General features: G+C 46.7%; 1 protein-coding gene and 1 non-coding gene across 5 annotated transcripts in view; one reads left to right on the forward strand and one right to left on the reverse strand.

The window, feature by feature from the left end:
- The window catches only part of Rbms2 (RNA binding motif single stranded interacting protein 2), a 55,161-nt gene that overhangs the window by 7,025 nt on the left and 33,088 nt on the right, over nucleotides 1-15,048 (forward strand). The gene's annotated exons all lie outside the window — the stretch shown is intronic.
- On the reverse strand, nucleotides 6,910-6,982 carry Trnaa-agc. Its single transcript has one exon. It is a non-coding gene; the product is annotated as a tRNA-Ala (tRNA).

Genomic DNA, 15,048 nt, shown 5'->3' on the forward strand with positions numbered 1-15,048 from the left:
TTTAGTGATAAATGTAAAATGTACCCATTTAAGAATTAAAAATAGAGGGACTGGAGAGGTGGCTCAGCAGTTAAGAGCACTGGCTGCTCTTCCAGAGGACCTGGGTTCAATTCCCAGCACCCACATGGCAGCTCACAACTGTCTCTACCTCCAAGATCTGACACCCTCATACAGACATACATGCAGGCAAAACATCAATGCAAATAAAAGTAAAAATAAACAAATTATAAAAAAAAAAGAATTAAAAATAGAAAGATTTATAAAATAAAGTCCTGTAGTTTCTTCAAGTCCTTTAATTTCTTACTCAGAACCCAGGCAGAAGCAAGAAGATTGCCACAAACCCCGGGCTAGCCAGGGTAACACTGCAAGAAGCTGTCTAAAACACAAGAGCCGAGTGCCACACACCTGTAATCCAGGCATTCTGCTGAACCAACAACACTTGGGAGGTAGAGGCCATCCCCAGCTAAGAGTGAGTTTTGAGTTCAGCTGCATGAGCCCACACCACAAACCAAAGACCAAGAGGTGGGGGCAGGAGATGTAGCTCATTTGGGAGAGTTCTTGTTCCACAAGCATGAAGCCCTGGGTTACTCTCCAGCTCCCAGCACCACATAAACAGACCTAAGTAGCAGATGCCTGAAATCCTCACACTCAACGGCCATAAGTTTGAGGCTAGCCTGATCTACATAGTGATCTCTAGGCCAGTCCAGGGCTACATAGTGAAACCTCGTCTCATAAAAACAATAAAACAGCCGGGCGGTGGTGGCGCACGCCTTTAATCCCAGCACTCGGGAGGCAGAGCCAGGCGGATCTCTGTGAGTTCGAGGCCAGCCTGGTCTCCAAAGTGAGTTCCAGGAAAGGCGCAAGCTACACAGAGAAACCCTGTCTCGAAAAATCAAAAAAAAAAAAAAAAAACAATAAAACAAAAGAGTAAGACCTGAGTTTTGATTTTTTAGCACCTCTATCCTCCCCTACCCTCCAAAAAAAGCCTGGACATGAAGTAAATAATGTTTCCTTATATAAGGAAAAAATTTACATTATAGTTCTCTGCTGTTTATAGTTATTACTTCTAGTTTATGGAATAAAAAAATACAAGTTTGCAAGGTGACTCAGTGTGTAAAAAGTGCTTTCAGCATAGCCTGAGGATCTGAGTTCGATTCCTGGAACCCATGTAAGGAAATTGGATGAGGTGGCGTAGGTCTGCTGTCCCAGCGCTCCTAAGGCAAGGTGATCTGCCTGGAGGTTGTTCGGCCATTTAGCCTGAAGTATACAGAGCAGCAGACACAATAAGAGCCTGCCTTGAGGTGGAAGGAGAGATCTGTCTCCTATAAACTGTCCGCTGATCTCCACACACATATTCTGGCATGTATGCCCCCAATAAAAATATAATCTTCCTTTTGTTTTTGAGTTTTTTGAGACAGTCCTGGAACTCACTCTGTAGATCAGGCTGGCCTCGAACTCACAGAGATCCACCTGCCTCTGCCTCTGCTTCCCGAGTGCTGGGCTTAAAGGTGTGTGCCACCACTGCCTGGCCAGTATAATCCAATTTTTAGAGAATAAAGTAAAAATGGGAAGCTTATTGGTAAACTGATTGCTTACCATCTGTGAGTCTCTGGGCTCCAGCCAAGCATCACTGAAGCCGGTGTGTGATGGGTCCTATAGTCCCGGCATTTGGAAGGTGGGGGCAGGATCAGAAGTCCATGGTCACCCTGAGTTACATGGCAAGATCAAGGCCAACCTGGGATACTTGAGACCCTGTCTCAGGAAAAGAGCAGCAGCAGATGATCAAAAAGGAAGCACAGGTAGAAACAGGGTTGTTTCATTTTGAAGCATCTCATGTATTTTACTCACCAAAGGAAGCTGTCTCATGGATAATTTGTGACAGTCATTATTTTCTTAGTTACTTTGTGTTTAGAGACATAGTCTCATGTAGCTGAGGCTGATCTCAGCCTTGATAAAGTAGCTGAGACTGGTCTTGAACTCCTGATCATCCTTTCTCTACCTCTCAAGTACTGGGATTATTGGGATTAATTCGTGTGGCGCCATGTCTGACTGAAAGTTACAGTTTTTTTATTTTGTTTATGTGTGTGTGTGTGTGTGTGTGTGTGTGTGTGTGTGTGTGTGTGTGTGTTGCGGGGAGATTTCAGCCAGGATGGCTTTACCATTGAGCTCTGGGGGTCCACTGGTCTCTGTCCCAGTACTGGGTTAATAGGCATGTGAGGCCATGCTTGATTTTACATGGATTCTGGGGGATGCGGAGTAGGGGGTGGGGAATGATATGTAAGAATGTTTTCCTGCATTGATTGGGGGAGGCACATGCCTTTAATCCCAGCACTCTGGAGGTAGAGCCAGGAGGATCTCTGTGAGTTCGAGGCCAGCCTGGGCTATAGAGTGAGTTTCTGGACAACCAAGGCTACACAGAGAAACCCTGTCTTGAAAAACCCAAAAGATTTTGCTGCTTGCATGTATGTGTACCACGTATCTGCAGAGGCCGGAAGATGGTGTCAGATCCCTGGAGTTGGAGCCACATAGAGTTTTAAGGTGACATGCGGGTGCTGGGAACTGAATCTGGGTCTTCTGCAATAGCAGCCAGTGTTCTTAACCACTGAGCTGTAACTCTGGCCACCAGTGCTGGGAATTTGAACTCAGGTCCTAATATTTGCACAGCAAGTACTTTTACCTGCTCAACAATCTCCCCAGTCTTTATTTTTAATTAATTTATTTGTCCTAACCATAGTCAAATACAAGGACGGGTGTAGTGATACATATTTGTAATCCCAATCACTCAGGAGACTGAGACAAGGCTGTAAATTCAGGGCCAGTCTTGGCTACGTGAGACTTGTCTCAAAGAAACAAAGTGGAGGGGCAGCTGTGGATGGCTCTGTGGCTAAGAACGTCTACTGCTCTTGCAGAAGACCAGAGTTAGATTCCAGTATCCATTTCAGGTACCTTGCCCATAAATCCAGCTCCAGAGGGAATGGATGCTTCTGACCTCTATGGGCACCTGCATTCATGAGCGTGATACACACATTTGGTGATATATTGTATACCCTAATAAACTTGTCTGAGGATCAGAGGACAGAGCCAGCCACTAGATTAGACTTAGAGGTCAGGCAGTGGTGGCACACACCTTTAATCCCAGCACTTGAGATCTCATGCCTCTGCTTGGGAAGCACACACGCTTTTAATCCCAGGAAGTAATATGGCAGGGCAGAGAAAGGTATATAAGGCATGAGGAAACAGGAACTCACTCTCTTTAGACTGAAGATTTCAAAGAGATAAGAACTAGTGGCTGGCTGCTCTGCTTCTCTGATCCTTCAGCTTTCACCCTGATATCTGGCTCTGTTTTTTTTTTTTTTTTATTAAAAGACCATCTAAGATTCGAACAACACACGCACACACAGAGATCATTTTTTTTTTTAATTTATGTGTATGTGTGTGGATATGTAAGTGAGGTATCTGCAGAGGCCAGGGGTGCCAGATCCCTACAAGAGGCAGACTTACAAGCAGTTGTGAGCCACCTGATGTGGGTGCTGGGAACTGAACTGGGATCCTTTGCAAGAACCATGTGAGCTCTTAACCACTAGGCTATCTATCTAGCCCCTAATTTTTTTTTTTTAAAGGGATGGGGTTGTAGCTTTTTGGCAAAATTCCTCAAGGCTCTGGGTTTTAATCCCCAGAACCACAAACAAATAAACAGATAGATAAAAAAATAAAAATCGTCTAATAAAGGCAGTCTTTCTTGGGATGTGGTGTTAAATTCCTATCCATTGGAATTCAAATAGTTACAGAAGGCAAGCAGACATGCTGTCACACTTGCTCCAAATCCCAGCACTCTGGATACAAGCAGAATGGAGTTCGAGGTCAGCCTGTTCAGAGAGCAAATTCCAGCCCACCCCAAGCAAGACTGTCAGAGAGAGAGGGGGAGGGGGAGAGAGGACAGAGGAGAGAGGAGAGAGGAGAGAGGGAGGCTGTAAATAAATACGTAAAGTTCCAGAACAGCCAAGTGTGGATTTCGGAGTTCTACAAGGTAATTTAATGTATTTACTTAAAGAAAAAGTTTATGTCTTGACTTAGGTAAAAAATAGGAAGAGCGATGAGCTTGTAGGTCCTCGTGTCTGGAGGCATTTGCTCAGTGCAGAGATGAAATCGGTGAGGCTGGAAGGGGAAGTGTTTGGGAATAAAGGAATTCTGCCCTTGTGAAGCGGCTGACCGACCCCGCCTTCCCTGACATCACCTCCCTGGCATTTGTTATAATTTATCTCCTCGCAGCAACAACCATTTCCTTTAGGAAAAGAAAACCGACCGCTTTTGGTTTTGCTTCCCGAACTCCCATTTGTCTGTGTGGTATATGTGTGGATCTGTGTGTGTTCACATGCGCCTGGTGCACATGTACACATGTGTGGAGGCTCGAGCTGAGGAGCAGATGCGTCCGTCACTCTTCACTTTACCCACTGGGGCAGGGGCTGTCAGTGGAAGCGGCGGAGCTCAGCATTGCAGCTACTCTGGCTAGCGGGCTTGCTCCAGAGGTCCCTTTGCCACCTTTGGAGCCTGGAGTCACGGGTGGAACACCGTGTCCACCGCGGGTTCACGGCATTTGCGTGGGTTGTTGAGATCTAAACACTGTTTCTCATGAGAGGTGGCTTGGCAAGTGTTTTTTTTTTTTGGTTTTTCGAGACAGGGTTTCTCTGTGTAGCTTTGCACCTTTCCTGGAACTCGCTTTGGAGACCAGGCTGACCTCGAACTCACAGAGATCCGCCTGCCTCTGCCTCCCAAGTGCTGGGATTAAAGGCGTGCGCCACCACCGCCCGGCTGCTTGGCAAGTTTTTACCTGCTGCACCATCTCTCTGCTCTGTGTGTGTGTGTGTGTGTGTGCGGTCTGTGTGTGTGCACGAGTTCGTGTATGAGTGTATGTGTATGGTGTGTGTATGTTCAGGAGTGCGGTATGTGTCTGTGTGTGTATGTGCACACGTGTGCAGTGTATGTGTGTGTGTGCACACGAGTGTATATGCATGTGTGTGTCTGTGCATGTGTGTCTGTATGTGTTTGAGATGGCTCTCTCTGTAGCCCAGGCTAGCCTTATCTCCTGATCCTGGGATTGTAGGTGTGCACCACACTGCCTGGCATGGGGCTGCTTTTGATTTGAGATAATTTGCCTTCACAGATTTTTCTCACGGGGCATGGTGGTGCACACACATGATTCCAGAACTTGAGAGGTAGAGGCAAGACTAGCTTCAGCTATGTTCTTAGGTCAAGGCCAGTCTAGGTGGCATAAAATGTGTCCAGAAATCAAGCAATCAATCAATCAACCAGTCAATCGATCTGATTCCCTGCCCATTGTGTATCTCATTCCACACAGATTTCCTTGGTTGGGCCTGGTTCCGCTCTGTGGAAGTTTCTTTCATCCTTTTCTCCTGGCTCCTAGGTTTATAGTCAAAGCCCTTGGTTCTCTACTACCTACTAGTGTCTTCCTGTTGAATGAGAAATGATCTGTTTGCAGCTGAGGACAGAGACCTCTTCTCTTTCGTGGTTTTAGTGTTTTTGTGGTTGAGGGTTTGTGCATACCAGACCGAGCTCTGAAGAGCCCCATCCCAGTCCTCCTCCTCATGCTCCCATTTTAGTCCAAACCGGTACGTCACTGATTATTAAACTCTTCCTCGAGTCTGGGTGGTCGAGCCCGCCTTCAATCCCAGCCCGCCTTCTTCAATCCCAGCCCGCCTTCAGTCCCAGCCCGCCGTCTTCCACCCTGGGACAGCTGAAGCACCAGGTCCTGCCTCTCGTGCCCCTCTGGTGGGTTTGCCACGTGGTGCCAGGAGTGGTGGAGCCCTCCTCTATCAGCACTGGGAGGGAGAAGCAGGTCAATCTGAGGACTAGTCTACAGGGTGAATTTCAGGCTAGCCATAGTGAGAGAGACCCTGCCTTAAAGACAGATTCTGTGGCCTTCGTGACTACCAGGTGGGTGATGCAGCCCTTTTCTTTTCGGTTTTGTTGAGACAAGAGCTCACGTAGCCCAGGCTGGCCTTGAACTTCTGATCTTCCTGCTTTTACCTCTGGAGCGCTGGGGTTCCAGGCTTATGCTGTGTGGGGATGGTGGTCAGGGTTCATGCATGCTAAGTAATGACTCCGCCTCTGACGCTGAGCAGCATCCTCCATCCAGAATCATCCTTTGCTTTATCTTTTTAAGATCAATTTTCTTTTTTAAAAGTGTTTTTGGTTTGTTTGTTGTTTTTGTTTTTTGTTTTGTTTGTTTGTTTTCAAGACAGGGTTTCTCTGTGTAGCTTTGTGCCTTTCCTGGAACTCACTTGGTAGCCCAGGCTGGCCTCGAACTCACAGAGATCTGCCTGGCTCTGCCTCTGGGATTAAAGGCGTGCGCCACCACCGCCCGGCTAAAACTTTTTAAAATTATATTTGTTTGTTTGTTTGTGGAAGGAAGGCCTTTCCGTAATACAAATTCTGACAACTTTCAAGAATCAGTTTTTCTTCTACCGTATGTGGCCCAGAGACCAAGCTCAGCTTGTTACTTGTTACTTGGTAGTGAACACCTTAACTCCCTGAACGCGCGCGCGCGCACACACACACGGAGCACCTGTCACAGCACATTCTCTCCTACCATGTTGGTCTCTGGGATCAACCTTGGCTTGTCAGGCCTGGATCAAGCCACCCCTAAAACACTTTTCTTTCTTGCTTGCTTTCTCTTTCTTTCCTTCTTTCTTTCTTTCTCTCTCTCTCTCTTTTCCTCTTTCTCTCTCCCTCTTTCTTTCTTTTTTGTTTTTGTTTTTCAAGACATGGTTTCTCTGTGATCCCTGGCTGTCCTGGAACTCACTCTGTAGACCAGGCTGGCCTCCAATACCTGCCTCTGGGATTAAAGGCATGTACCACCACCACTTGACTTAAAACCTTTTTCTTTTTTTTTTTGGAGCTGAGGATCGAACCCAGGGCCTTGTGCTTGCTAGGCAAGTGCTCTACCACTGAGCTAAATCCCCAACCCTTAAAACCTTTTTCTTAATGAGCTGAAAACAAAACAAAGCTCTGTAGGTCTCTAAATAAATGCATGTCTCCTAGGCATGGTGAGACGTGTCTGCAATCCCAGCCCATCAGATGTGAATGGAAGAGGATCAGGAATTTAAGCTGGCTGCAGAGAGAGTTCAGAGCTAGCCTCAGCTGCTTTAGACATAGCCTCAAAAACCAACCAAACAAAGACAAGTGCTATTAGTGATGTGAGTGCTGTCCGGCTGTGGCATCCATCGCCCCGTTGGTTGCCAGTGTGCGTTTGGCTGACCTGTCCCTTTCCCCTCTCACCACGTCCTGTGAGTCCCTCAAAGCTGTGTGTTTGGTTGGAGAGGAGGACCATTCTTGGGCAGGGGCTGAGAAGAAGGTTTATCTTGTAGCTGCGCTTCCGTGTTAGCGCTCATGACAGGGAGTGTGTGGTAACTGGAAGGCTGATACATGGCTGGGAGGGAGGAAAATGTTGTTGCTCTAGAAAATTTGGCGGTTACTCAAGGTTAAATACAGGCCCAAGAATTCCATTCCAAGAAAACGTACATCCACACAAAAAACATGCACACAGATGTTCACAGCAGCATTCGTCATGATAGCTCCTAAGTGGAAACATCCCAAACCTCCATCAGATGACGGATGGATGGGTCCATGAACTACGGCGCCTGCCTGTACCGTGGGGTGCTGTGCAGCAGGATGGGGACAGGAAGTAGTGATACTTGGATTATCACTACTTTATTATTAAAGCTACAAATGGATTAACAGTGTGCTGATGAAAGGCACTCCAAAAGAACATATGGAATATGATTCCGTTTTTATAAAACGCCCAGAATAGGCAAATCCATATGGATGGAGAGTGTATTGGTGGTTGTCTACGGAGGAAGTAGAAGGGATGAAAGGAATTAGGAAGTAATTGGGAATTACAGGTTTCTTTGAGGGAGTAATAGAAAAGTTTTAAAATTGAGGTTATGGTTACACAACTCTGTGATCTAAATAACAGTTTGTTTACGTTTATATATTTGTGTGTATATGTATGTATGTGTATATATGTATGTGTATATGTATGCATGTAGACCAGGGTGTCATTGAACTCAGATCTGCCTGCCCCTGCCCTCCAAGTGCTGGTATTAAAGTCGTGCATCAGTGCCTGGCTCTAATTTGCGTGTGCGCCCATGGAGGCCCGAAGAGTATATTGGATTCCCTACAGCTGGAGTTTCGGGAGTTTATCAGCTGCCTGATGTGGGTGCTGGAAGTCCCATGCAAGAGCAGCAAACACTCTTAACCCCTGAGCCGTCTCTCCAGGCCCTGACATCATTGTTTGAAACAAAGTTTCACTTTGTACTCTAGGCTAGCTTGGAAATCCACAGCTGAGGATGACTCTGAACTCATGCTCCTGCCTCTGACTCCCACATTGTTGTGATTATAGGTATGGGCTAGCATGCTCAGTCCTCATTTTTAAACAATGTTTTTATTAGCATCTAGCAGTTATATGTAATGACGGGTTTCCTTAGGTGCAGAGTGTTTTGAGCATAGGCACAGCCCTTACCCTGTTGTCTCCTTCCCATTACCACTAATCACCCTTGGCCACCAAGTTCCTCCTCGGCTCTAACGTCTTTAGTGTGTGTTTGTGTGTCTGAGTTGTGTGTTTGTGCTAGTGTGTTTGTGTGTGTCTGAGTATAAGTGTATGTGTGTGTGTGTTTATGTGAGTGTGTTTGTGTGAGTATGTGTGTGTGTGAGAGAGAGAGAGACCCCAATGAGGCCCCTTAGGGTAACTCACCGGAGCAGAGGTACCTCACCAGTGATGACATCACTTCAGAAAAAGTCTTTCCCTCCCTGTGGTGGTTTGAAAGAACATAGTTCCCAAAGGGAGTGGCACTATTAGGGGGTGTAGCCTCGTAGGAGGAAGTGTGTCACTGTGGAGGCGGGCTTTGAGGTCTCATATATGCTCAAGCCACGCCCAGTATCTCAGACCATTTCCCGTTGCCTTTGGATCAAGATGTAGGACTCTCAGCTCCTTCTCCAGCACCATGTCACACCACCATGATGATAATGGACTAAACTTCTGAAACTGTCAGCCACCCCAATTAAATGTTTTCCTTTATAAGAGTCATGATGTCTCTTCAGAGCCATAGAAACTCTAAAACAGAAGTTGGTACCAGAAGTGGGGTGTAGATGTGATAGGCCTGAACATGCTTTTGTTTGGAGGAAGTTGGACTTTGGGAGTTTGGATTAGGAAAGTAGTGGAATGCTTTAAGTGCTAATTGATGGGGCATAACAGTAGGGGCATGGAAGACAGAGGTGATAAGAGTGATCTGAGCTGTGGGGGGCTGGCTCGAGAGGTTTTAGAGGAGAATTTTAGTATGTTCCCTAGAATATGTTAAAGAACATAGGGACTTTGAAGTTGGACTGAATGCATTTTTGCATTGTGATATGGCTTCAAGCCTTTGGGAACCAGGGAGTGGAATGTGATGTTTTGAAAGAAAATGGCCCCCAAAGGGGGTGGCACTATTAGGAGGTGTGGCTTTGTTGGAGTAGATGTGGTCTTGTTGGAAGAAGTGTGTAACTCGTAGGCTTTGAGGTCTTGTATATACTCAAGATACTGCCCAGTGTCTCAGTTCACTTCCTGTTGCCTGCAAGATGTAGCACTCTCAGCTACTTCTCCAGCACCATGTCTGCCTGCACATCACCATGTCACACCGTGATGACAATGGACTAAACCTCTGAAAATGTCAGTCACCCCAATTAAATGTTTTTCCTTTTTAAGAGTTGCTATGGTCATGGTGTCTCTTCACAGCAATAGAAACCCTAACTAGGACACTCCCCATCAACAATTAATTGCATTTAAACCCTCAGGGAGTTTAGGGTTCCTCCCATTTCCATGACAAGGTGTTGATGGGGTCCAAACTTGAATACATCCCATGCAGGTAATCACAGCTACTGTGAGTTCAGGAGTGCATTTAAGGGGGGGGGGGGCAGGAGAGATGGCTCAGCTAAGAGCACTAGTTCTTGCAGAGGACCAGAGTGCAATTCCCAGTGCTTACAAAGTGATTGACAGCTGTCCATAACTCCAGTTCCAGATGCCACTAGGCACACATGTGGTGCACAGACATACATGCCATTGAAACACGCATGTACTTAAATAAATAGGAAGTTATTGTTTTTTTAAAAGTGCAACAGGGCCAGGCTGTGGTGGCGCACGCCTTTAATCCCAGCACTTGGGAGGCAGAGGCAGGTGGAGCTCTGTGAGTTCAAGGCCAGCTTGGTCTACAGAGCAAGTTTTAGGACAGCCAGGGCTGTTACACAGAGAACCCTGTTCTGAAACAACAACAACAACAAAAGAAAAAAACAAAAAGTGCAACACGAAGTGCAGTGGGTACTCAGTGGTGTACTAAGTGTGCAACCGCTGTCACGCCCAGGAATGAGTGTTCTGTACTCTTCCTTGCCCCCTCCCCTCCATCGTCCAGCTCTTCCCATTCTTTCTCCTTTTTCCATAACGTCCCCAAACATGTAAGGACAGATGTCCTGTTTATGGCTGGGCACTCAGCAGCCATTTAGTCTCCTGGCTTGAGTAGCTGTGGTCTCTGCAGTCGCTCTGGACCATTGCAAAAAGAAGCTTCTCCGACCAGCACTGACAACCCTGTGGTATGAATATGGTTATTTAGAAGGCGATTCCATAGTCCGTCCTGCCTGTTGGGCAAAAGGAGCAGTAGCTTCCCACGAGGGCCTGTGACCTCCCTGGCATTGGGCTTTTGACTGGTTGACAGTACCAGGCATGAATCTCCTCCTGAGGAGTGGGCCTACATTCCAGTCAGAATGGCTTGCCGTCCCCTCACAGACTGCCGTTGCCGCACCCATGGGTGCATCTTGTCTGACTGAATGATAGTGTTGCATGCAGAGGCCATGGCTGGGTAAGGTTGTTGACACTGATTCTCTCCCAGCAGCCTGCAGAGAACTTTCCAGTACTGGGAAGGCAGGGGGAGGAAGCTTCCTGCCCAGCTCCAGCCTGATTTCCCAGTCCTTGACAGCCTGGCAGTCAGCATCTGCAGCCATCGGGAGCTTGGGGCTTCCCGTCTAGTTCTGGGGACCAGCATGGCTTTTTGATGGCTGCAGGGTTTGTTGCTTCTGGACCAAGTAGGAAATCCATGATAACTGCTTGCAAATCGAATACCGCTGTCTCGGTCCCCGACCACCTGGCCTCTGCAGTGTTGCAGCTGAAGACGTCTGTGTCGTCTCCCCACGCTCCCCACTGCTCTTTCCCGGGGATGGTTTTTGCCTGTTGTCTTGGTTGGATCCTGTTTGTTGCTTAATTCCCTTGTTAGGTAAGAGTGTCACCAAGTGCAAATGGAAACTTTCTTTCTTTTTTTATCCCCAAGATAAAGTTTCTCCTGGCTGTCCTGGAACTCCCTCTGTAGACCAGGCGGACCTCGAATTCACAGAGATCCTCCTGCCTCTGCCTCCAGAGTGCTGGGATTAAAGGTGTGTGCCACCTGCTTCCTGGCGAAACTTTTTTTTTAACTTGTGAATATGAAAATGTTTTCTACTGTAACACTTGATTGACTGAATCTGTAGTTGCTGGTTGGGGCGTTACTTTGTTGTCTTCTGATTTACAGTGTTGCTGACTGATGCTAATTTGATTCCTGGTCCTCTGCTAGGAATGTGCCTTTCCTGTCTCCTTCATAAGAGTTTTGGGATCTTACCCTAGTGGTGAGAAGTTTCATGAGTACTTAGTGTATATCCTATTCATTGAGAGCTAGATACTCATTTCAACCTAGAAATTTCATATACTTGATTGTTGATGTTTTGTTTGTCATAATTCCCTTCATTTTATTTTCTTTATGAAGTTAATTCCTTATATTTTCTTTTTGTTATCATTTTTTTGTTCCATTTATTTGAGATAGGTTCTTGCTACAAGACGGCCTGACCCCTAAGCCTTAGCCTCCTGAGTCCTGGGTGTGTGCCACTACACTGTGCCCATTTGCTGTTTTTCTGTCCTTTAAAAATTTTATTTTATGTGGGTGGTGTTTTGTCTGTCTGTGTACCACATGCATGCAGCGCTCTCAGAGGACAGAACAAGATGCTGGATTACCTGGGACTGGAGTTACAGACAATTGTGAGCTGTCTTGTGGATGCTGGGAATTGAACCTGGGTCCTTTGGAAGAGCAGCCAGTGCTCTTAACTGCTGAGCCATCTCTCCAAGGCCCTGTCCATTCCTTTCTTTGTTGAATTTTGCTTTTGCTTCAGAGATGGAATTATGTTTGTTTAGATCTCCTGAAACTCTTCTTGTCGTTACACTCTCTTCCTGTACGTTCTTTTTCCTTTGAGTCCTTGTTTGATTTTCTGTTTGTTTTGGTTTCTGACTTCATAGGTTTTCTTCTAATTATGTCTCATGGTTTGGGGCTGTTTAAGTGGAAGGCATTAAAAGGCAGATGGAAGCGTTCTTGGCACGGGAGGTAATGGGCTTCGTTGTAAAGTAATCAGGCTGGAGCGTGCGGGAGCACCAGGGCTGCTACTCACCGGGCATTTTTGTGTGGTGGGTTAGCTGCTCACAACAAAGTCGCACAGTCTTCTGGGAGCTGTGGTGCTGGAGAAAAGGCAGCGTGATCCCGGCTTGGTACTCACTTATTCCCTTCCAGCTCTGCTTGGTGATCATGAGTCCAGAGTCTGCACCCTCCTGGGAGGGGAACGAAACCTCCAGCACTTTATGGTAACAGGGAAGATTCTGCCCACTTTGTCTTCCTTACACCCCAGCTCCACTGGCCTTCTAGTCCCGGCAACAGAAGCCCCTCATGACTCTTACCGCGTTGTTCCCTTTTTCTGAAATGGTATTTTTCTTTTCAGGTTGTTTTTATTTGGGGTGAGGGAGGTTGTTTTTGTTTTTGTGTGAAACAGGGTCTCCCTGTGTAGCCCTGGCTGGCCTGGAACTCATGTCAGACCAAACTGACCTTGAACTCACAGAGATCCGCCTGCCTCTGCCTGCCGAGTGCTGGGGCTAAGGAATGGCCCGGTTTCTTTTGCTCTCTAAATAATGAGGTTCCCCCCCTCCTTGTTTTTGAAGTCTTGTGTAAAGGTTAGTCACCTTTCTGAGGAGCCTGATAAAAGCAGGTCACCGATCTCTTTTCTCTTTGGTGTTGCAGATAGGGTCTCATGGAGCTTAGGGTGCCCTCGCTGAGGGTGGCCTTGAACTCCTGATCTTCTGCCTCTACCTCTCAAGTGCTGGAACCGCAAGCATGCACCACCGTGGCTCTGTTCTTTATGGCTTCTTGTTTGCTTGCTTGCTTTTCACAGATTTATTAAGGAAAGTAAGAACTCCTGGGAATGGGAGGACTCCAAGAGAAGAAGATCCAGAGCCTGTGTTTTAATTACACTTTACTAGTTATATGCTATCTAAAGTTAAAAATATATACGTTTGAAAAAAATGTATAAAAATATTAAAGCACTGTCTATTTTATTTCTGAATGAATAATGAACAGCTCAGTAATTATGCAGAAAGTGAATTGAATCTTTCCTCATCTGAGACAAGAAGACCTTACACTGAGTGTGAAGTGATGTACTGGGATGTAGCTTAGCTGCTGAATGCTTGCCCAGTATGCACGAGGCGCTGGCTCCCATTCTCAGCACCACATACATACACCTGATTACGGTGATGCACGCCTGTAATCTCAGCATTCAGGGGGTGGGGCCGGAAGGATCACAAGTTCAAGGTCATCCTTGGCCACTGCCTTAGTTCTGGTTCCTATTGCTATAAGGAAACACTATGACCAAAGCGACTCGGGGAGAAAGCCTCTGAGTGTGGAAATTATAGGTCTAAGCGGTCATTCCTGGCTAACGTCACTATTTACAGAAACAAGATTTCCAAATTGGCCAGGCTATGCTTTAACATTCATCCTACCATTTCAACCACCAGAGTGTTTTCCAGCCTTAAAACTTGCTGAGGTTTGAAGTTTGGAACTGGAGCATTTTCTTTCCTTCACTCTTGTTGAAAAAATAAGAAAAAAAATGGCAAATAGAAAAAAAAGTAGAGTTGTTAGTATTAATAAAACTAATCGCTGGGCAGTGGTGGCACACGCCTTTGATCCCAGCACTCAGGAGGCAGAGGCAGGTAGATCTCTGTGAGTTCGAGGCCAGCCTGGTCTACAGAGTGAGTTCCAGGAAAGGTGAAGAAGCTGCACAGAGAAACCCTGTCTGGAAAAACCAAAACAAAAAACTAATCTTCACGAAGGTCCTTTATCAGGCCGGACATGAGTGCTTTGTCACCCTGGCACTCAGGAAGCAGGAGGATTTGTCCCTTACGGCCAGCCTGGGCTGCATTAGGACTGTGTCAAAAAACATGCAACAAGCTGGCGGCAGAGACAGCGCACACCTTTAATCCCAGCACTCGGGAGGCAGAGGCAGGGGGATCTCTGTGAGTTCAAGGCCAGCCTGGTCTATAAAGCAAGTTCCAGAACAGCCAGAGCTGTTACACAGAGAAACCCTGTCTCAAAAAACAAACAAACAAAAAACCCAACCAAACAAAAGACATCTTACATTTCCAGACCCCTGGATGGTCTAATACTAAATCTAGAATCAGATAGATTCATCTCCTACTATACCATGAAACCAACTGTTAAATCTGGAACCCTGGGACAAGTGGCCCAGGTGCCTATTTAACATATCAAATCAAACCTGGCCTCCAGGTTCTCCCTGATTTCCTCAGCCCCTGCCAGTTACAATCCCCCTGGCTGGCACACCCCGCCCCCGCCCTGAACTTCTCCAGCCCAGGTGTCTGGGCTGCTCTTCCCTGTATAATCCAGCCATCTTGGTTACCCACTCTTTTTGAACCTTTGGGCCTCCTGGCTGCTTCACTGGGTTCCCCTGCTCTCCTCTCCCCTTTCCCCTCCTCCTCTCCCCACGCGGCCCAGCTCAGTCTGGTCATGTCACTCTGGACTCTCCCAGATGTCCCTGCCTCTGGCTATGTCTCCCTTTTCTCCACAATAAACCTCCTCCTCCACCATACCTGGGAGTGGTCACGTCCTTTCCTTTTTTTTTTTTTTTTTTTTTTTTTTCAAGACAAGGTTT

This window comes from Peromyscus leucopus, chromosome 18 (genome assembly GCF_004664715.2).
Source record: "Peromyscus leucopus breed LL Stock chromosome 18, UCI_PerLeu_2.1, whole genome shotgun sequence".
Classification (NCBI taxonomy): domain Eukaryota; kingdom Metazoa; phylum Chordata; class Mammalia; order Rodentia; family Cricetidae; genus Peromyscus; species Peromyscus leucopus.